This window comes from Camellia sinensis, chromosome 8, assembly GCF_055761805.1.
Source record: "Camellia sinensis isolate YWXY chromosome 8, ASM5576180v1, whole genome shotgun sequence".
Taxonomy (NCBI): Eukaryota; Viridiplantae; Streptophyta; class Magnoliopsida; order Ericales; family Theaceae; genus Camellia; species Camellia sinensis.
This window is the reverse complement of record NC_138968.1, coordinates 68573279-68595345: the sequence shown is the minus strand read 5'-3', so window position 1 is coordinate 68595345 and position 22067 is coordinate 68573279. Positions and strand designations below refer to the sequence as shown.

At 40.8% G+C, this 22067-nt stretch overlaps 1 long non-coding RNA gene across 5 annotated transcripts in view; it reads left to right on the top strand.

The window, feature by feature from the left end:
* Window positions 1-9416: 9416 nt before the first annotated feature.
* LOC114319057 (uncharacterized) overlaps window positions 9417-22067 on the top strand; it is a 33863-nt gene continuing 21212 nt past the window's right edge. For all 5 annotated transcript variants that reach the window (XR_014337830.1, XR_014337829.1, XR_014337827.1 and 2 more), the window contains exon 1: window positions 9417-9581. This is a non-coding gene — a long non-coding RNA (uncharacterized LOC114319057). The remainder of the gene's footprint in view (window positions 9582-22067) is intronic.

The following is a 22067-nucleotide window of genomic DNA, read 5'->3' as shown; positions in this document are numbered from 1 at the left end:
GTCCATCAGGGAGACTAGCAACATTGTCTAGACACAAGAATTATTACAATCTCAAATTCATAATAGTTCAGACACACGATTAGAGTATCCAAAAAGTAGCTATGCTTCTCAACATTAAACAAAATTAATTTCAAATTATGGATACATTTAGGTAATATTGGGTATGTATCTGTGAGTATCCAAGAAATATCAATCCAATATAGATACAATGATAATGACAACAATGATGGAGATAAAGCATAACCAAGTAAGGTTTCAATTTCCAAACCTATGTATTTCTTACATGTAGTAAGAAAGTAGCACATTCATGTGATCACGCATTTATAAGTTCTAGATAGAAAAAACAAAAAACAATATGAGTGGTCATCATCAAGGAAATACGTAAAGTCTGTAACAGATAGCATCTTAATACCCTATCAACTAAAAAATCATCAAGTGAAATAGAGCAAAATGAATATCACAGAGAAATAAATAAGTCAGTTGTGTCCAAACACAATGATCCAAAGGGACATAGTAAATTATAGAAAATGTGACTGAATTTTAAGTGGGCAAGGCGGAATGACCTTCTTAAGTGTCCGGCAGATTTCTGTAAAATCGCCAGGAGCTATCCTTTTTGTGGATGCTAGCTTAGTTAGCTTAGCAACAGCCTCCTTTTGCTTTGACCACTTGGCAGCTTTCTAATACATAAAAAGTGGCAAAATAATTCTAATAAACATTAATAAATTGGATTTTCCTCACATTAATCAGAGAGCACAATTACAAACTAGAAGTACAGCAAATATAAAAGTTAAAAGTCAGTGAATAACATGAAAAAAAGATTGAGAGGACTTACCACTCCATCCAGAAATCCCATCTTCTCTAAAGGAGTCAATATATCAACAAGATCAACAAGTTCATGCTCGTCAATTTCCTGAGGAGCTGATAAACAATACGGATATCAGGTCCAAGCATTCAATGGAAAAAAAATTAATACAAAAATACTTCTAAAAAAAATTAAAACAAGCATTCAATGCTGAAATTCAGTACTATTTCTTTTAACTTCGTTTCATCCATCCAATACTAAAAAAAAACAAAACAGACAAAATTCTAATAACTTCACAGGTTGGATTACATACTATCTGTAACACATTCTTCAGAAGGGCCAGAGCCCATAACTTTAGACATAGCTACTTGCTCTGGCTTCTTGACTTGCTCAGATCTGGGGGTAAAAAAACCAAAAGATAAATTAATATAGAGAATAAGCACTTAGTTTGTGGTAATGTCCTTTAGCTTTAGCTAGTAAAAGAATTAATATCAGAGATGCGTTTTGTGTAGCATTACAAGAATTAAAGACATACAAAAATTCAAACACAACAAATCAACAAGAAATGAGCCCATTCCAGTTTTGAACTAGTTGAAAATGAGGATTGATCCAAACCAATAATAATAATAACACAACAACAGTAAGAACAATTATATGAACCCCGCAGTCACATAAATCTAGTCCATGTGAGCTACTACAGAGACAATTTGCAGAAAACAGATATAATGCAACAATATGATTAGCGAAACATATGAACAAAAAGGAAAAAACTGTATCAATGACCATAGATGAGAAAAGTGGCCATACAAGAAAATTAACAAATTGTTAAAAAAGAAAAGAAAATATATTTTGTAACGCCCTCAAAATAATAACAATAAACCCATCAGATAAGACATGCATTTTCATTTAAACTAACCGCATTCCTTTCATTCATTAGAATTCCAAGACATAAGTATTACATGTTAACCTCATAACAAAATGCCCTACGGGCTTACAGCTTTCCAAGTTAACACTTGGTTACAACAAAGAGTTCTAACTCGTTTACACATTAAGCCCTTGGCTTGAAATTACATGTATTACATCAAAAGTAAAACGACAAAACTATGCCCGCCACTAGCCTCCCAGCTATGTCCTTGGAGGTGGCATGCTTCCTGCACCTGAAAATGATATTCCCATATAGGGTGAGCCACAGCCCAGTAGAAATACACTAAACCAACCATGGACAATGACTAAAACATTAGCAATTGATAGTTGGTCAACATTGATACAATCACATAAATAACTTATTTATGTCAACGACTTACAAGTCCCAATTACTTTTCATTTTCCCTTTTTCAACAGATAAGCATGCTAGCTCTATCATCATTTCCACAGATATGTATAAAAACTATATCTCACATTCAGATAAGCATAAAAGCTATATCCACATTCTCAACAGATATGTATATCAACAATATCCACAGATAAGCATACAAGCTGTATCCACATTCTACAACAGATATGTATATCAACAATATCCACAGATAAGCACACAAGCTGTATCCACACTTCACAAAGATAAGCATATGAGCTCTATCTTCACTTCTCTAGACAAGCATATGAGCTCTGTCTACGGAGTTCATCCCCTATCTCCTCCCAATACCTATCCGGTTTAGAGGTACATCCCCTATCTTCCCCTAAACCGCGGAGTACATCCCCTATCTCCTCCTCTACACATAACGTATATAAACACATTGGTTCTATATACAATCACACAATACACACAATTAATGTATTCTATCAACCGTCAAGTTCCATGACACGTTCCATTGATTAGTTTCCGTTTACCTAATCATCATGCATTGTCTACAACAATCTCGACTATCCTCCACCGATAGCCCAAAGCAGTTATTTCTAAAACAGAAAATAAATGCACAAATGGATATTCAATCAACATTTCATTTCCTCATTTCTCACCAATTAATTATCCCAATTAATTAAACAATGTAATTAGGCCATTTTCCATAATTACCATTTCAACCCTTAGGTCCCATTTTCATCAATGATTCAACAATCATTCTATTTTTCTATGCCAAACATGCATCTAGGTTTATTATGAATAAAACCCCAACTTTTGTAAAATTACACAAAAGCCCCAATCTTTGACAAAATTACCAAACCAAGCCCAACATCTCAAAATACCAAAATTTAAAGACAAAACCCATAGAGAGGAGTAGGATATCCCTACCTCAAATTCGGAGTCCCAAAGGAGAAGACGACAAAACCCAACGTGTTCCAAAACCCGAGATTTTCATATTAAAATGAAGCCCTCGACGATCAACAACTTTTTTGTAAAGGCCAAAGGTGAGTAAATCACTCCTACTAGATCAAAACCTAGAGAGAAGGTAGAGTCTAGAGTGAGAGGCTCAACAATGGTGATTTTGGAAAAGTAAGAGAGAGAAGAGAAAGTGAAAAAGTGATTTGAAAAGTCACAATTTCGGGATTTAAACCCAGTCTTCCGCTCGAGCGTAAAACACCCCGCTCGAGCGGCCACTCACAGACTTCCGCTCGAGCGGCCAACCTCCCGCTCGAGCGCAAAATGCACTCGCCCAGCACTTTTGCAGAACCAGGCCTCCGCTCGAGCTCCCAACCCTACGCTCGAGCTCACAACACTGCACAACAAGATACTGGATGGATGTATTCCCCGCTCGAGCGCCAACACCTCCGCTCGAGCGGACAGGCCAAAAATCTGGGCAACTAGTTTTGGTTTCTAAACTCAACCAACCTGAAACAAATCCGCCCAACACATCCTATAACTCAAATACGAAGTAAAAGGATGTAAACAAAATAATAAACAACTACCAACATCCACGGACACATGTCCGGATCACGGTATAACAAGGGTAAACCCGGGATCGCTATATATTTTCCTAATGGAAATGGCTTAAGAGCATCACCAAAAACAATACAGGCTCAAATCCTAATGAAAACTACTCTATGAAACGCCAACAAATTAGCTATAAATTAAGAAAACAAATCAATATTTAGGGTTTAAGTGTCACTTTTTAAAGGTCAAGGGCCAAAGTGGAATTAATGTAAAGTGAAAGGGTATCAAGTGTAACTTTTCCTAAAAATTAAAAAGGAAAATTTGAGTGTGTGTGTCATATACCCAATACATATGTAGAACTACAAAGTATTAATACCTGATATGGATAGATATTTGTGGAAGTAATTTGCTTCATAGATCAAATACTAGTTAATGGTGACGTTATTCCTAGAGGAGGGACGCAGAAGAGCCTCTCTCTCTCTAAGTGATTTCCGATGCCTCTCCGACGACTTTATGGCATGTCTCTGCTGAGCTCCCAAAACACTTTCAAAGTGTAGATCTAGAAATTTTTTTTTTTTATGTCTAGAAAAAAGGGTTTGAGAGTTTCTCTCTCGATTTTTGAATTTTCTACACCCACAATGGTTTTCCTCTTCTCTCAATCTTCCTTCCATATTGTTGTGAGTGTTCTTCCACTTCAATTCTAGTTTCTAGCGATGACTGAAGTACAACGACTATAGCAGTGGAGTTGGGTAGTGACGATAGGGACGACGTCGACGGCAACGGCAACGACAACGGCATGTTTGATGTAGATCTTGATTTTCCAAACCACATTTGTAAGAAGATTAATGGTTTTCCTTGAATTGTAGTTGTGTTTTTTGACGACTTTGTAATTTGTTATTTGTAATTCTTGTTAGGTTGTTTGTTTGGCTTTTTAAGGTCTTATTGTTTTTATTTTTACTTTAATATAATTGCTTTACATTTTTTTTTCAAAAAAAGAAAAAGAAAAAGATAATTAATGGTTAAATGATAATCAAGGTTAACTAGCTATTCAATTTATAGTGAGAGTCTAGTAGTGACCATTATTAGCGTCTTCAATAACTATTGCACAAGATCATAAAATGAATAGTATGTGCTAAAACTAGGGGGAGTCACGGGCCGGTCCTATGGACCGGACTTAATTCCTAGAAAGTCCTGACCCAAAATAATTTAGCCAATCTTCCATTTTTACCCCTTACATTCAGTTGAGTGATTTTACCCTAAACCCAAACACATCTGTATCTCTCTCTCTCTCTCTCTCTCTCTCTCTCTCTCTCTCTTATTTCTGTCACTAGCACACCATTTCTTCTTCCTCTTCCATCACCAACCCTCATCTCCTTCTCCTTCTCCTTCGTTGCCATCACCGTTGCTCCTCCTCCATCATTCATCTGCTAGTTTTAACACCGTAATCCTCAATCATTGATCTACCCATCTTCGACATCGTCGTTGCCACCATCTTCCTCCATTACCAATCTACCATCTTCGACATTGTCGTTGCGACCATCTTCCTCCATCACCGGTTTGGATTAATGCATTGAAAGGCGTTGTTGATCTTCTACAGACGTGTAACTGATCTGATAAATTTGTTACTTAATTTAGTGATAAATTTGTTACTTAATTCAATGATAAATTTGTTGTGATGTCCTCTCTCTCTCTCTCTCTCTCTCTCTCTCTCTCTCAAATCAAGTCTGCTATGTGTAAATTGTTTAACAAATTCATGAGTGATAAATTTATCACTGGTTTAAACAAATTTATCACTGGTTTATAACTGGTTTAAACAAATTTATCACTAATTTGAACAAATTTATCACTTGTTTAAACAATACAGAGCTCTGAACTCGTCAATGTCAACACACTCATCTGCTTTCATATCGATTTTCTTGATCTCTCTCAGATCTAACATTATCTCTCTCAAATCCGAGGGCCATAGAGATAGTTCTCATGTTCACCAACACCAACGAATTCATCAATGGCTTTGGAACTCGTCAATGTCGACACACCCCATCTCCATTCATGTCAATTTTCTTAATCTCTCTCAGATCTAACACCATCTCTCTCAAATCCAAGGGCCACAGAGGCAATTCTCATGTTCATTAACACCACTAATTCATTAATGGCTCTAGCAATATAATAGTAGGGGAAAAATCGGGATAAAAAAATATAACAGGACTTTTTGATGCATAAGATAGAAACTTAGAACCTAATGGGTAATAGATTCAATTATTGGGACCGGTTGATAAAATATCCCTAAAACTAACCAAACTTGGCTTTCAATAGATGGGCAGCCCAAGCGGTCCAAGCACTGTGAATGAAATCATGGAAAGCCCAATATATGATAAATGGAGAAATCTAGGTCCATCTTCTCAATCCTGAGCCTGGATCTGAAACCTAGGCTGTGTTGGTCCATTAATTTGAATAATGGTTTGAAAATAAAATAATAAAAAAAAAGAAAAAAAAGATATGTAAAATATAATTATATTTTAGGGGAATTTTTTTTAAAGTCCATAATATTAAGATTTTATAAGATAAATAACATAAAATATTTTCATGGTAGTTAAGGTCCCATAATATTTCTACAGAAAAAATTTGACTCAGAGAAATTTTACCTGATTCAGAGAAATTTTGCCCCAACTCATAGAAATATCAATTTTCACATCAAATTTCTCTGTGATCATATCAGAGAAATTTTGAAATTTCTTTGAGTCGGGTGAAATTTTTTCTCTATGATCATATTAGAGAAAATTTCTCTGAGTTGGGTAAAATTTCTCTGAGTCCAATTTTTTTTGTGAAAATATTGAGGAATCTTAGCTGATAAAAAAAAATATCTTAGACCTCTCGTACTACACAAAATTGAAAATGAATGTTTCACTAATATTCTCTGTATCTTATTTATATTTAACTAACTTTTTATTTTTTATTTTTATTTTTATTTTTTCAAATCTTTATTCAAATAGATCAACCAAACACAGTGCCAATACGATTGGTGATTTTCTTGAGCTCTATTCCATTGTGGCGTCAACGGTTGTTATTTGCACTTGCACATATGATAAGCTAAGATATTGCTTCGCTCATTTGAATAAAATGATTTTTTTATTAAACTATTTATTTTTATACGTGATTGATTTAAAAAAAGGAAAATGTTAATAAGTTAATATTGAAAAGGTAAGGAAAAATATAAAAAGATTATAAAGTGTTTCAAAATTTTTAAAAAAATATATATTAAATCTAATAATAGATGTCTCAAAATTTATATATTTTTTGTCTTTTTCTTGTACCATAGGCGCACTTGTTAACAAGACCCTATTTGATTTAATGGAATAAAATGAAATAGTTGGACCTTCCTATGTTTGGGTTATATGTAGGAATTTTAAAAGGAAAAAGAAAAAAATATAAGTAAAATGTGAATGAAATATAATTGTATTTCAGTTACATTTCATTGACCTTTGTTTCTTTTAATTTTTTTTTTAACCTTTCTAAATATCTACCTAAATTCATGATCTAAACACAGTCTAATGAAATGATATTATGCTATGATCGGATTATGAACTTGTGTAGAAATTTTGAAAGGTAAAAGGAAAATGTGGATGAAATGTAACTATTTCATTTATATTTTATTTACCTTTTTTGTTTTTCTTTTTCAAATTTCTACTAAAATTTATATCCAAACACATGAACTTAAGTTCTAATTATTTCATTTCATTCCATTAAACCAAATAAAATTAAGTGTTTTGATAGCAAATCCAATTTTTTTAATTCAAAATTCAGCTTCCAAATGAATTTTTGTATTAAGTGTTTTCATAACAAATCCAGTTTTTTTTAATTCAATATTGAGCTTCCAAATGGATTTTTGGATTTGTCATATACGACTAGACTACTAATTAAAGGGTTTGGATCCGCATTGTCATGGTGGCTTTTGGGCCTATTTTGGAGCCCAAATAAATAATTCGAACGGTTTATCTTTTAGATTTATTTCGGAGTTCATTTATATGATTTCGATCATTCATTTTTTAGAGTATATGAGAAGAAAAAGAAGAAGAAGTTTGTAAAAAATCAAGTTGGTTGTACATCGGTATTTCTATCATAAAACCATATTGCATCTAAAGAAAAAGAAAAGAAGAAGAATAGTAAATGTAATTTAAAGTATAAAATAAAATATAGATGTGATTTGATGAAAGGGATATCGATATTCGATCAATTTAATTTTATTCAGGTATGTTTTAGTCTATCTATAGTAAAATATGAATAATTCAGACTATCTAAATGAGTCCCAAAATGTGCCCCATACAATAATTGTTGCTGTGCATTTCTAAGTCCCTCATTAACCCTATTTTTGGTTCCATGAAAAATAACAAAGACAGTAAGACCATCTCCAACCATTCACCAAATCCATCATCAAATTCAAATTTGGTGAAAAGAGGCACTTTTTGTGCTCCAACGGTTTCACCAAAACGGTATCAAATTGAGAAAATATCAAACGTTTTACCAAATTGGGGATGGTTTGCACCTTTCAGTAATTTATTGTATATAGCCATTAAGTGTGGACCCACCAAATGACCGGCCGGACGTCCTCCAGAATGACTACCTCAAGCAAAATTTTGTGAAAATTTTACACTGAGAGGTCGACCCCGTGGTCAATCCCCCGATCAACCTTCTGGTCGATCACCAACAATTAATTGCTCTGTTTCATTGAGGTGTCCATATATACTCAACAAGTTCACCATAAGAACATAGTGATCTATGTCTGGTTCAATCCCATAATTTGTTTTCATTTTCCCAAAAAATCCTTTCCTTCATCCACTAACCCACCATGTTTGTACGCTGAAAGCATGGCAACGAAAGCAACTCTATCTGGCTTTAACCCTATTGCCCTAATTTGTCTGAACCTTTGTTTGGTATTTTCGAATGGTGAACCTTTGTCTCACCAAATTGATGTAACAATGGGAATCCATGTAAATGGATCACCAAATAGCCAATGGAGATGGTAAATTTGTGTATGAATGAAATGTGAAAGCGCAAAACGAAGATTGCGAAGATAGTGAATTTATAATTTTGAATTATGTGTATATATTGATTTTAATTGTTCACAAATTAGCTACTGTTAGTCAAATATATTTTGATCAATTCTCTTTCTCTCTCTCTCTCTTTCTTTGGCAAACGTTTAGATTCAATCACTTATTTCTAATTTGGGATTTGTTTAAATAGGTAATCTTGTTGGTTTTCATTCACCATTTCTCATCTTTCTTTCCATGTCTATACAAGAAAATCATCAGTTAGGTCTTTTACAAAAAAAAAAATCATCTTTGTATACCCTTTTTTCTGATCTGGGTATTGTTGAAGAGATAGGTTGCAAAAATGGGTGGTTGTATTAGCAAGAAAAATGTTTCAAAACCAGGTGTTAATGGGTATAGATTAGGAAGAGGTTGTGGTACTGGGTATCACCAAAGCTATCAACAACAACCAATTGTTTTAGATCCAGGTTCTTCAATTTTTGCATTGACTGGTCAATCGGCCGATCGTCTGCCTAGTCGACCGGTGATTTGATGAAAAATCAAAATCTCCCGTTGGAGCAGACGATATCAAATAGAGGAATTCGTCTTTCTTTTACTTAGTTTTAATGAAAATTCGAATGAACCATGGGAGATACTCTAATACTATAAATTTAGAGCTAACTATTTAAAAATTATTCCAAATTATTATTTGATAATTCAGATTTATTCTATACATAAATTCTACACTATAAAAATTCAATTTCAACCACACATTTCCCATTAGGATAAATTTGAGATACGGTTCATGGAAACTCTTGAGAGAACCATGGAAGCTCTGCTTAGGCTTCGAGTAGCCCTAGTGTTCTCAGTCGTGGCTCACTTATCTCTCCTCCCCAAATCTTCTTCTTTCTCCTCGCAGGAGTTTCAGATCGTCAATGTCGAAAGCAGAGTAAGCTCTCTGAATTCATCAAATTTGTCTCTCATCTATGTATATATATATATATCGCATCAGAACGAGTCCCTTTAGGAAATTGAGCTACAGATCTTACACTTTAGGCTTTGGTCTTTTAGAATTTGGCTTTGTTTCTGCTGTAAAACCTTCTAGGTTCGTTTGGCCGCCAAGAAAATGGAGGAAAAGAAAAGAAACTGAATTTGTTTATCTTATGTTGTCAAAATTTCTCATTTTCCCCAGTTCTAGAAAATATATACGATGAAATAATCAAAGTGTAAAAAGTTGTTTCAATGGTTACAGAGCTTGAACTCAAGTTTAGATGTTTACAGAGCTCGAATTTTGAATACTTCGATTTTTCAGAAAGAAAGCTATGGAGTTTTTTTTCAAAAGATGTGCACATTCACAATCAAAAACAATGTGCTGTGACTTATTGTTAACCAGATTTTCCCCCAACTGTGAATTCTCCCAAATTTCAACAAAAAATGGAATTTTTTTTCTTGTAATTCTATAGAAGAATAAGCCCTTTTTTGGGGAGAATGATTTTCACAAATTCATAAATTATTATTATTATTATTATTATTATTATTATTATTATTATTATTCATGCAAGTTTGAGGTTCATAACTTGCAAATTCATTTCATGATTAATTTATTTGGAAAACTTAATTTGTATGCTTCTTTATTAAAACATATATAGATCTAAGTTACCGGAGCACGGGAAGGGAATGGGAAAATTGCTAGCTTCGTTATAGTATCAACTTGGCTCTGAGTTTTTTGGGACCTAAATCATACATTAAATATGGGATTTTTCCTAAATATTAAAAAAAATTATACTTTCAAAAAGTCTGCTAAATTTTGCTTAAATATATAATAAAGTTTACAAAGAATTTAAAAATATATAAAATGTTCAGCAATTTAAAAAAAAAAAAAGCTGAATAGTTCCATAAAATCAATAAACAAATAAAAATAGAGAGGAAAAGAAAATACCTTCAACATTTACGATGGATGAAAGATGAGAAAAGATCAATAATGTTGAGTTTTAGGCCTCCAATTTCTCATTCTTTGAACTTCAATTAATCTTTGCCTTTGTTGAGGATTTGAGTTGATTTTTTGACTTTTTTAATTTGAGTAAAAAAGTCTTATTTAAGATGGACTTTTTGATTTTTTTGACTTTTATAAAAAAAAATAAAATTATTATAATTTAAATGTGACATCTTATCTTATTAGATTAAAAAATATTTTATTTTTTTATAACTAAAATAATCGCAAACCAATCCAAACCTTTATGCCAAACGAACTCAATCTATTATGTGCGGCTAGTTTCTGTTTTGCTCCCAGGCTTATTTTTTATTTTTCTACAATGCTAGGTATCATGAAAAGTTTTTCATGAAAATAATCATAAAAGATTTGTGACTTTTAGATTATACTCAGAATAAAACACCACACACTAATCAAAGTAATTTAAGGATTACAAATCTTTCATGATTATTTTCATAAAAAAATTTTCATGATTCCTAACATTTTTCTTTGTTTTTTCTTCCAAGTTTGATTGTCAGTCAAAAAGAGGCACGAACAACACCACAGGTACTATAGATAAGCGATTGGTTTAGGCTTATTGCTAGAGAATATCACTTTTTAATTTAAGGGGAGTTTGTTTTTAGAGATAGAGTGGAGAGAATTTATAATAAGAAAATTATTAGTTAGAAAATTGATAGTGAGAAAATTAAGTAAAATTGTGTTTATTTTGATAATAATTGTTAGTATAAGAATTATTAAATTATTTTTATATAAAATAAAAAAATATAAAAAATTAAACATTAATATTTATAAAAATTTCCAATATGTAAAAAATATAAAAAATTTTAATCTTCTCACTATTTTTCTACTGCCACCTCCACCTCCTCCTCCTCCTCCTCCTCCTCCTCCTCCTCCATCCCAATCCCCTTTCCAACCTCCATCTATAACCCCTCCTCCATTCTAATCCCCTCCCCAACTCTACAAACAAACACAACACTACATAACCCTACCTCCATCTTAATCCCCCTCATCCATTACACCCCAAAACAAACGGGGCCTAAAAGTTGAAAAGTGATTAAATAGTTAACAAATTATATTAAAAAAAAAAATTCTCTCTACTTTTTATATTTTTTTTTTTGTAAAAAATTAAATAGGTATTTCAAACATATTAATTTTTTACTTAATATTTTAATCAAAAAATTATATAATTACTAAAATAGTCTGTTCCTAAATAAGGTCTAAACTTTAAAAGATTTTAAAATATAGGCCTCAAATTTTTGGACTTTTTAAATTTAATTTGGGCTATGTATTAAACATAATTTTGTATTAAGTCTTTTTTTTATGAATTTATATTTTAGATTGGGCCTTTTATTAATTAAAAAGTTAGATTGGGCTTTTTATTCATTTAGGCCTTTAAACTTACACTAATATTGAATTCAATTCTGTTGGGTAGCTCGAAACCAATTACCCTGAACGGCTCGAAAATGCAAAACGACGTCGGTTTTTTTTTTTTTTCTTCTTCTGCGTCTTTGTTTTCCTTCCTCCCAAACCTACCAAACCCAAACAGAACATTTGTGAACATCAAACCTCCTTCATCTTCTTCTTTCTCTAAAACCTACCAAACCCATCACAAAATTGAAGAAAACCCCCAACAGTCTACCAATCAAACCCAAAAATTAAACTCAAAAATCAAAACCATCATCATCAACAAACCCAACAATCAAAACCACCACCGATTATCATCAACAACACATCATCATCATCAACACACAGAGATGCAGAGAGAGAGAGAGAGAGAGAGAGATACACAGAGAGAGAGAGAGAGAGAGAGAGGTACACAGATCTATACAGATCTGTGTATACACAGAGGATGGCGGTGGTGCCGGTGATGGTGCTCTCTCTTCCCCCTCCCTCTTCTCTCTTCCTCTTTCTTTCTCTTCTTCTCTCTTCTCTTTCTTCCTCTCTCTGTTTTCAGCACAGCTAACAGGGGAAGGCCAAAAAAGAAAAAATTCGGGCTGTTCGAGGAGACAAAATTCGGAGGGAAAATCATTTTCCTATTAGATTGGGCATTTTTTTTAAAGCACTAACATAAAATTGTAAATATTTTTGGGGTCCTATTTTTAGCCTTTTTTTTAAGGCCCAAAGCGGTTGCTTTGTCACCCTCAAAACCGGGCCTGCAAATTTGTATCCATTTTTCTTAGTTTTTCGCCCACAAGAATATATGGATTGAATCTTATTGATAATATGGTTTTCAGTTGCTTTAGAAGTTTGAAATCATAAATCTTGGTATACAGAGCGCTCTTGTACCATAAAAACATCCACGATTTGAAAGTTCCCCACCAAATTTTCAAGGGAATGATGGAATTCCATGTAATACTATTATTTAGGGTAAACTATTAATAGGTTATTGAGAGGGTGATTTATGATCTAGAATTGGGCCGAGGCAACGGCCGAGCAGGTTGAGAGTCCAACCGTGCATGGGGCCGAGATGATCGACTATTCGCCCGGAGATGGGCTGCCAGAACTTGGCCCGGGTAGGAATTGGGCCAAGTGTGTGCCGCCCTGGACCGTAAAGAAGCTCGGCAAGGCAGTGCTCGGTTTGATCGAGCTGCTTGATCAGGGGATGGCTGAAGCCAGACAATCTGAGCGACCGGCGCTCGGAAAGGCGTGGTCAACCGAGGAAACCATTTGATCGGCAGGAAGGCCGACCACAGGAGGTGCCCCGGGCTCGGCTTTGCCGAGATGCCGCCTAGCCCGGTCCTCCCTGGGCCTAGCCAGTGAAGAGCTTGGATATGAAGCATAGCACGACCGTGGATAGAGAAGCTCGGCTGCCGAGCTCCAACTGAGAAGGCAGGCAATTGGGATTAGGTGACGTTCAGCAAGGTTTATGCTGATAGATGAGATAGCAGAGCCACGTGTCGGGAGATGACTGGGAGTGGATATGAGGCGCAGAGGGTATTTAAGCATGCCTGCACCCCCCCATACGCACACGAACATTTTGGTAAAGAAATTCTTACACCCACACTCTCCATTCTCTCTCTCTCTATCTTAAGGTGTGTGCTAACTTGATCGTCGGAGGGTTTTTCCGGCCACACACCGCCGGGTAGCTCACCATTCTTTGCGCGCAGGTGATCGGACATAAACGGAGCTCGGAAGAAAGGAGTACGGGCTTGTCAGAATATTTGCTCCCCGTACAATTGGCGCCGTCTGTGGGAACGTTGACAGACAAAACCTTGTCTTCCAAGTTCATCTGATCGCCGTCCATGGCGAACAACGACGAGTTTCCGTTGTCTGCCATAGATAGAGCCACCCCGGAGTTCACCCGAAGGAGAGAAGGTCCTCCCGCCATCCATCCGATGGCGGACTTGGGGACGCCCACTAGAGGACAGTCAGTAGACGCGCAGGATAAGCGCGGAAGAAGTCATGGTCATTCGCGGAGTCCAGACAGTCACCGGCAGAGGAGAGACTCACACGCCAGGCGACTGGAAAGTAAGTTGAGGGACCAAGATGCTGTCATCCGGCGAATGGCGGCGGAGATGGAGGACCTGAAGCGGCATGTCAAAGGGAAAGGTGTAGTTGGAGTGGGAGACCACAGTGAACGCACCCCGTCCCGCCGTTCAGGCGGTCAGAGTCAGCGACGTACTCAGTCCATATCTATTACCAGAAGTTACCAGGTTGGTGATTCCGACATGCATGCAGAAAAGTCTAGCGCGCAAGACAGCACCTACAGACCCTCGCGTCCGGTGATGACGTCGAGGTATTCTTACTCTGCTCAGTCGGAGGATTTACGGGTGGTCTTAAATGAGCGGGCTCGCCGGCGCGAAGCTCAAAGAATACCTGCTCTCCAGCGGCTATCCTACGGGGCTCACGCCAGCGAGGAGGTCGAAATGCCTCCGCCCCGCCAAGCAGTGCCACTCTTTGAAGATTCGGACTTGGCTAGGCTGAGTGCCACCCCTTTTTCCCTAGATATAGAAACAACACCGCTTCTGGCAGGCTTCCACCAGCCTAAGTTCACACTTTACGACAGAAAAACTGATCCATACATGCATGTGAGCCACTTCCGACAGGTTATGGCCGGACATAGGCGCAATGACGGACGTATGTGCCTAATCTTCCCGTCAAGTTTAGGCGAGCTGGGCTTAAAGTGGTTCGAGAGGTTGTCAGAAGGGAGCATACATAGGTGGCATCAGTTGGCCGAGGTGTTTGTTACACGCTTCAAAACCAACACAAAGACACCAAAGGAAGTCGATCATTTGCTAAGTGTCAAAATGGAACCGAGCGACACACTGAAGGTATACAACTCAAGGTACTGGGAAACCTTCAACGAGATCTTGGACTGCCCGGTCAACCCTGCAATCACGCAATACAAGCGTGGTCTCCCGGTCGGACATAGACTGCGGGACTCGCTTACCATGCACCAGCCGACCTCCATGGGCCAGCTCATGCAGCGCATCAATGAGCACATCCGAGTAGAGGATGACGCGTCAGCTTCTACCGTGAAGGCCACTCCGGTAGCAACAGAAAAGAAGACAGCAGGCAAAGTGCACGCAGTTGGGCAAGAATCCAGCCGCTCAAGTGACCGAGCAGAGGAATCGGACCGTGGTTCGAATCGTAAAAATCAGGGTAGAGGACGTCGGAATGACCGGGATGACTACCCCCGAGATGACGTAGCGGACGCAAACAGAAGGATGAAGGCAAGGACTGGCATAACCACGGTCTTCAAGATTCCAATCTATCGTATACTTAGTGAAATCCGAGACGAGGAGTATGTCCGGTTTCCTGCTAAGTTGGGCGATGGACAAAAGGGCTACAATCCGCAGTATCGTTGCACATTCCACCGGGAGAGAGGCCACCGGACTGAGGATTGTTTGCCTTTGAGGCAACACTTGGAAGAGCTGGTTGCGGCCGGGCATCTAGACCTTTACATAGATGGCGGCGTGAAGCAGAATCAGGCTCCGGTCGATCCCAGGGGACAGGATGACCGAGACGCGCCACCACAGGGAGTTATTAATGTCATCCACGGCATCGTGGAACCGGAGCGTGTTTGCGAACTCCGGGGCATGATAAAATAGGCAGAGCATATGAGGGAAGTTTTGTCGGTACAGCCTGCCATCAAAATGGGGAAGACTGAAGAAAAAGACGTGATTAGTTTCACCTCAAGGGATCTAGAGCGTATCCAGACGCCGCACAACGATGCCCTGGTAGTAACACTACGCGTCAAGGACTTTGATGTTAAGCGGATCTTGATCGATCAGGGAAGCTCGGTCGAGATCATGTACTATGATGCGTTCAAGCAGCTTAAACTCCGGGAGACAGACTTGGCTCCGGCAACTTCGCCACTGGTTGGATTCAACTCACAACCAGAGTGGCCTTTGGGAAAGATTATCCTCCCGGTCAAAGCGGGATCCGTGGTCAAACAAGTTGAGTTTTGGGTGCTACAAGTGCCTTCGACGTACAACCTTATCCTTGGAAGGGGATGGCTACACGCCATGCAAGCTGTAGCATCGACTTACCACCAGGTGATGAGATTCCCCTCGGCTATGGGGGCAATCGAGGAGATTTGGGGCGATCAGGTCATGTCCAAACAGTGCTTCGTGGCGGTCAACGGAAGCCGGGTTGCCAAAGGATTCGTTCAAATGATTGAGGGACCGAAGGACCAGAGTGTCTTGGATGATGTGGGCACCAAGGCCGAAGACAAGGCTGTTGAGGAATTGGTTGAGGTGTGAATTGATACAGAACAGTCGGACAAGTTCTTCTTGCTCGGCTCAAGTCTCACGGCCATAGAGAGGACCGAGATGGTTGAGTTTTTAATGGCCAACATCGAAGTCTTCGCGTGGTCGCCCTACGACATGCCTCGCCTCGATCCAAGTTTTATCTGCCACCACCTCAACGTCTTCCCTGGAGCAAAACCAGTCATCCAGCGAACAAGGAGATCGGCACTGCATCACGCCGAGGTAGTTGCAGAGGAGGTTAAGAACCTGCTCGTGGCACGAGCAATTCAGGAAGTGCACTACCCTCGGTGGATTTCCAACACAGTAGTGGTGCCCAAGAAGAATGGAAAGTGGCGAGTTTGTGTCGACTATAAGACAGTCAACCGAGCTTGTCCCAAAGACAGCTTCCCTTTGCCGCGCATTGACCAGCTAGTGGATTTGACGGCTGGACACAATAGGCTCAGTTTCTTGGATGCCTACCGCGGCTACCATCAGATTGCCATGCACGGGCCTGACCGAGAGATCACCTCTTTCACGACTCCAAGGGGACTCTTCTGCTACCGAGTTATGCCTTTTGGTTTGAAGAACGCCGGGGCAACCTTTCAAAGGATGGTGATCAAACTGTTTGCTCCTTTGCTTGGCCGAACAATGGAGGCCTACATCGATGATATGGTGATAAAGAGCCGACATGAAGCAAACCATTTATCCGACTTAGCCGTGATGTTTGCCATCCTAAAGAAGCACAAGCTGCGCTTGAATGCGTCAAAGTGTGCCTTTGGCGTGGGATCCGGAAAATTTTTAGGATTCTTAGTCACCAACCGAGGCATCGAAGCAGACCCTACTCAGATCAGAGCCGTGCAAGAATTGAAACAGCCCAGCTCGGCTAAGGACGTGCAGCATCTGGCCGGGATGGCCACCGCGCTTAATCGGTTTATAAGCCGGTCATCAGATCGCTGCCGTCCTTTCTTTCAAGCATTGAAGTTAAAGTTCTCGTGGGACGCAGAGTGTGACCAAGCTTTGGCCGAGCTCAAGGAATATCTGTCTACTCCGCCACTGTTGGTTACACCAAAGCCGGGAGAGGAACTTTACCTTTACCTTGTCGTTTCCCAACACGCGGTCAGTGCGGTGCTAGTCCGCGCTGAAGGAATCAAGCACTTCCCAATTTTTTATGTCAGCAAGACCTTACTGCCGGCTGAGACGAGATATTTGCCGTTGGAAAAGCTTGCGTTGGCATTGATGATGGCTTCAAGGAAGTTGGCGCATTATTTTCACGCCCATACCGTCATCGTCTTGACCGAGTTCCCCCTCAAAGCCTTATTCGAACGGGCAGACTTCTCTGGTCGGATTCTTAAGTGGGCGGTCGAGTTGGGACAGTTTGATGTAAAGTTCCAGCTGCGCATTGCTATCAAAGCTCAGACTTTGGCCGACTTCGTCGCTGAGTTCTCACTTGGCACTCATCCGGTGTGCCCGGTCGATATTACCGTGGCCGATGATGAGGTGCACGCAAGACCATCTGAGATACAACGAGTTGGTGGGAGTAGCGACGCGGAGTTTGCGTGCACCAGTGAAGCACCCTCAGTTTGCACGGTTATACCACCCGGTGATGCGATGACGGAGTTGAGTATCACCGACCCATCCACTCTGTCCGGTCCCGCATCACCAAGGGGGGAAGAAATTGAACCACACAACTCAGGACCTGCGGCCGGCGTAACACCGCAACCTGATGATTCGCCTACGGACTTAAGCATTACAGATCGATTTGCTGAGTCCGGTGCCGAATCATCAAGGGGGGAAGGAATGGACCCACACAGCTCAGAACCTGCTGCCGGCTTAACACCGCACCCTGATGATTCGCCCACGGACTTGAGCATTATAGAACAACTTGCTGAGTCTGGTGCCGAATCACCAAGGGGGACTGAATTAGAACCGGTCAACACAGAACTTGAAACCGCACAGCCGAGCAGTGGTGATCCCACTGCCCTTCGCAACTCTCAGGACCCATCAGACTGCTGGAAGCTTTTTGTGGGGGAAATGTGGAAACTTTTTGTTGATGGAGCGTCCAACCGTCATGGTGCCGGCCTAGGTATCGTTCTTATCTCCCCGGATGGCCTAACCATTGAACATTCTATCACGCTTGGCTTCCCAGCATCTAACAATGAGGCTGAGTACGAGGCACTTCTCGCCGGGCTCAAGAGCGCAATCCAAATGAAGGCTGCCGAGCTCCTGGTGTACAGTGATTCCCAGCTTGTGGTTAACCAAGTCTCTAGGATTTATGAAGCAAAGGACGACAGGATGGCGAAGTACCAATCTCTGGTCAGGGAACATATCAAGCAGTTTGAGGCAATCAGAGTCCAACAGATTGGCCGGGAAGAAAACAGCCGAGCTGATGAACTGGCCGGTCTCGCTTCCATGGTAGATAGTACGTCTCCAAACCCCCTGTTAATTGACTTTCTTCCGCGGCCAAGCATTGAAGACGCCGGGCAGACGGATGTACTCTGCGCCGCGCTAGGTCCTTCCTGGATGGACCCCTTGATCTTGTTCCTTAGAGACCGGACTCTTCCAACTGACAAGAAAGACGCACACAAAATCCGTGTGAAGTCAGAGCGGTTTTGGCTCTCTCCATCTGGCGCGTTGTATAAGAAGTCCTTCACTAGTCCTTATCTAAAGTGCGTGCACCCGAATAGTGTGGAGGCCTTCTTGTACGAAATTCATGAAGGCATTTGTGGTAGCCACATAGGGGGCAGGTCCTTGGCCTACCGAGCTATCTCGTAGGGATACTGGTGGCCATGCATGCAGGTAGACGCACAAAAGTACGTCCGCATGTACGAAAAATGCCAAAAATTCGCCCATCAGATCCATCAGCCTGCTAGGGAACTTCTTTTCCTCACCAGTCCTTGGCCCTTCGCCATGTGGGGGCTAGATATAGTAGGACCACTGCCAATAGCACCAGACAACCGGAAATTCTTCATCGCGGCCACAGATTACTTCACGAAATGGGTCGAAGCTGAGCCCTTGGCAACCATCAAAGAGAAAGACGTGAAGCGGTTTGTCTGGCAGAACGTGGTCACGCGGTTTGGCGTCCCTAAGATCTTGATCTCTGACGACGGCACCCAGTTTGATGGTCGCCTATTCAGAGGATTTTGCGAAGATTTGAAGATAGAATTCTACAACTCCACCCCGGCTTACCTGCAGTCCAATGGTCAAGCCGAGGCATCAAACAAGACTATACTAGATGGGTTGAAGAAACGGCTGGAGAAGGCAAAGGGAAAATGGGCTGAGGAATTACCCAGCGTCCTTTGGGCGTACCGAACAACCCCGCGACGTTCTACCAGGGAAACTCCATATGCTTTGGCTTATGACATGGAGGTGGTCATACCCTTGGAAGTTGGCATGCCCACCCTAAGAAGCGAGAATTTCGAGCCCGAACTTAATGCCGAGGTTATTGCCTTGGAATTGGACCTAGTGGAAGAGCGTCGGGAGAAGGCCCTCATCCATGCGGCCGCCTACCAACAAGAGCTCTCCAAGAAATACAACAAGACGGTGCACCCCAGACCATTCAAGGTTGGTGATTGGGTTTTGAGGAAGGTTATAGGCAACACCCTAGTGCTAGGAGAAGGCAAACTAGGGGCAAATTGGGAAGGACCCTACAAGATCACCGGTCTGGCGGGCATGGGGGCTTACCACTTGGAGGATTTAGAGGGAAGAGCAATACCCCGGCCATGGAATGCGGCCAACTTGAAACTGTATTATTTTTAAGCTTTTGCTTTCTTTTCTTGTGCAAAGAAATTTTTTGGCTTGCACTGTAGCATGTAATTCTTTTTGTCAATTTATAGAAGTAATTTTGCTTTAGCACTTGGACTGTTGTTTTAATGTTAAGGACCGAGATGATTTACTCCGGTTGGAAGTGTTGGTGTTTTGTCCAACTTCGGATTCCCAACCGAGATGATTTACTCCGGTTGGAAGTGTTGGTGTTTTGTCCAACTTCGGATTCCCAACCGAGATGATTTACTCCGGTTGGAAGAGTTGGTGTTTTGTCCAACTTCGGATTCCCAACCGAGATGATTTACTCCGGTTGGAAGAGTTGGTGTTTTGTCCAACTTCGGATTTCCAACCGAGATGATCTAATCCGGTTGGAAGTGTTGATGATTTGTTCAACTTTGTTATTACCAACCGAGATGGTTATTTCGGTTTATGAACTTGATGTTTGTTCTGCTTAAGTACTTCAACCGAGTTATGAATTCCGGTTGACGAGGTGTTTTGTTCAAACTATGATTTATACCGAGATGTTTTGCTGACAATGGAATTGATCACAACCGTGCAAACACTTGGCAAAATTTGACTTTTTCATTGATAAGAAAATCCATACAAAAGGTGGGGACATAGCCCGGTTACATCAGAAGCGTTGAAAGCAAAAATACAAAAAAAAGAAACGAAAACTAAACTAAGGGGGAGAGATTGGTAAACTCGTCCTCGCCGGCATCAAGGTTGATGGTTGGACTTATGTCTTGGGCACCGGGCTCATCATTGCCGGGCTGCTTTTGCACCTTGGCCTCTTCTGCCTCAGATTCTGTCTCACCGTCTCCCTCTTCAAGCCCTTCCTCGGCCTCAGCTTGCAAAGCGCTGAAGACGTCGTTTGCATAAGGCACGAGGTAGACCGGTAGCGAAGCTGGAGGAGGGTTGGCAAATACGTCGGTGTCAGAGCCCTGGCCGAGGTGTTCGCAGGCGGACTTCCAGCCAGCCTTGAAGTAGATGTCTTGTGTTGCAAAGACTTGCTTCTTGTAGCTCTGCTCGGCTTCATTAAAGCCGGCGTTGTTAGCAGCCCGGCAAGCTTTCTTCTTCGACTTTTTGAGCGCGTCTACCTCGGTCTGGAGCTCATCCCGTTTTTTCTCGGCCGCATCAAGCTGACCGAGCAGTCTGTTGTTGTCGGCGTTGGCCATCTCAAGTGAAGACTTTGCCCGGCCGAGCTCGGCTTGAAGGCTCTCGACCTGGCTGGCGGTGTCATTGGCCTTTTGCCGAAGTCTATGGATGCACTCCAAAACCAGATGTTGTTTTTGAATGGCCTGCAAGAAGCAAAGTTGATTAGAAATGGAACCGGGCAAACACTTATGCAAATTTTAGAGGCACACTGACTTACTCTAGCCATGGACTTCACTAATGATTTCACCAACCGAGTGTCAGGGACGTGGTCGCTGCCGACCACGTCGCTTGGTAGAAGAAGAGCTTTGGAGAGATCGAAGGCGAGCAAATGTTCTTTGTCGCCCTTAATTGAAGCCGTGGCCGGGATGTCTTGTCCCCAGTGCTTCAGCTATGGTCGCCAGGCCGGCACAGGGACAGGAACGTCAGTTGGATGTTCGGTTGTCAGCTCGGCTACGAGCTCGGCAGAGGGATCTGCCCGTGGTCTTTTTCCAGCCCGGCGTGTTTCTCTGCTAGACTACCCGGCGACTGGAGAAGCTAAGGCAACCACGGCGGCACTAGATTGACCGGCAGCCGGGGAGCGGGTGACAATGCTCGGTATCTCGGTCGAGGTTGCGGTGAGAAGGTTTTTGATTCGACTTCTTTTGGCCATTTCTTGCTCATCTGTTAACCGGATTGAGGGGACGTCAGGAAGGGTAGGGTCTGGAGGTGGCGAAGGAGCGCGGAGGAAGTCAGTTACTCTACTCTGGCGCAAAGCAGAATACCTGTAGGACGGGGTGCAGCCGAGTAAATCGTTGCAATCTCGGTGGGAATACCGAAGCACGGTCGGAATTGCTTCGAC